Genomic DNA, 1,856 nt, shown 5'->3' on the forward strand with positions numbered 1-1,856 from the left:
ATTGCCTCCCAGTAGTGGCTCCCATCTGGATCAGAAGGGGCAGAGGCTCCTGCCAGCTCTGCACTGTCATTTTCTTGTCACTGGAACCCACAGAGCATAAATGGTCATTCATGTGACATAGGGAACAACTTCAGGACCAGCTACAAGGAATGTTTCCCCATTTCATTGCCTGTTAGCTAGGTGGGTAAAAGCAAACCTCCTGGACACCCTTTGAGTGTGTGTCTTTCCTAGATCTCACACCATGATCCACCACACAGCTTTATCCCTTCCAGTCAGTGCCTAGTGCAGAAATCCTGTGCTGAAAATTAGCGTCATTGATTACCATCCATCCAGGAACATGGTCAACAGGCAGAGTTTTTTCGTCCATGTTACTGATCAATCTCCTAATTAAAGAAAAGGAAGAGCCTCTCTGCCCACCAGAGTGCATTTATGGGCAGTCCTCATATCCGTTGGGGCTGGCTCTCTGCTGGGGTTCAGCATTAACAGGGATCGCCTTGCAAGAACAGTGAGAAACATGTGTGCTCTGTGGCTCCAAAAGAGAGGGCATCTCCAGGAAGTGAGGGACACTTTGAAAAGTACAGTGTGGGAGACAGACAGAACTCGGCTTGAACTCAGTAGGCCTCAGTCAGGCAAAGCAAAGTGGTCAGTTCAGGGAGGTGACAACCTTCCTGCAACCCTTTATGGGGATCCTTGGTGGGTGGGGCCAGTGGATAAGAAACAAGCTACTTGTCCCTAGTTACACACACCAGAGATGAGCCAAGCTCCCAGAGGCTCTGTCCTAGTCAGGTGGAATCTTGTCCTTAGGAGGGAAACTGGAATCCGTGTGTGTAGCTCGTCTGATCCTCAGTCCTCCCCACCCCCAATTGTGATCGTTACCTACTCACTTGCTCCCTCCACATCCTGACTCTATCAGTGATGCAGGCTACAGATGTACCTTGGGACACAGCAGGCCTCTTTTCGTACCCTCTCAAGAGCATGTGCATTCCAGAATATGACCCTGAAGAAAGCTGGCCACCTCTGCTGATGGAAGGACTCTCCTCTCTGCTGTTGGGAACTTGGGCCCTGCAGTTCTTTGGAACAAGAGCTTGCTTGTTACTATGCTGATAGAAACAGGGAATCTGACATGCTATGGTGCTCCCTGGAGTCACACCACTTAGGAAGCTACCTGAGCATGGGCCAGTCACTCAGTCATTGCTACACTCCTTCACAAATGCTGTCTGCACCCTGCACATACCTCAGCATTATGGGATTCTGCTGTCACACATGTCTTAAGCCCCTTTCACAAAAATTTGCCTCTCATGTTGATGAAGAGGGAAAATTGAAATCCCAATGTCATCATATACACACTAAGTGTGAAAATAGATAATCTCAATTGTTAACAACTTAGGGTAACAATTTCCCTAAGTTGTTGAGTTTTACTTGTCACAGGAAAATGACACCAGCACCTTAAAATCATGAGCTCATGGACACACATAATGCAAAATGGTGGACACATATATACTGTTCAATGCAGAGAACTCTGCAGATATGAGTGCCCCTCCACGGCCATAACAAAGTCACTGGGCAGAGGAGCCTTTCACGGGAAAAAGAATACCATCAAAAATAAATAAAAAATAAACATGAGATGAGAGTGACAAGTCAAGCCCCTTGCGTTCATCGGAGCAGCCCTGTGTTGGGCTCACTAAGATCTACCTGTGCATCCTCTCCTCTGGGATGGCTGGCCACCTGCTCTTCCAACACCTTGAGCAGCCACCAGTTCATGAATGTCATCTGCAAACATGCCTCTTCTCCTTTTAACATCTGTTAAACTGAAGCCACCTAGCTGTTGAAGTATTAAATCAAAATCCAATCAGGAT

This window comes from Alexandromys fortis, unplaced genomic scaffold (genome assembly GCF_014885135.2).
Source record: "Alexandromys fortis isolate MF-2015 unplaced genomic scaffold, M_Fortis_MF-2015_v1.1 scaffold_259, whole genome shotgun sequence".
NCBI lineage: Eukaryota > Metazoa > Chordata > Mammalia > Rodentia > Cricetidae > Alexandromys > Alexandromys fortis.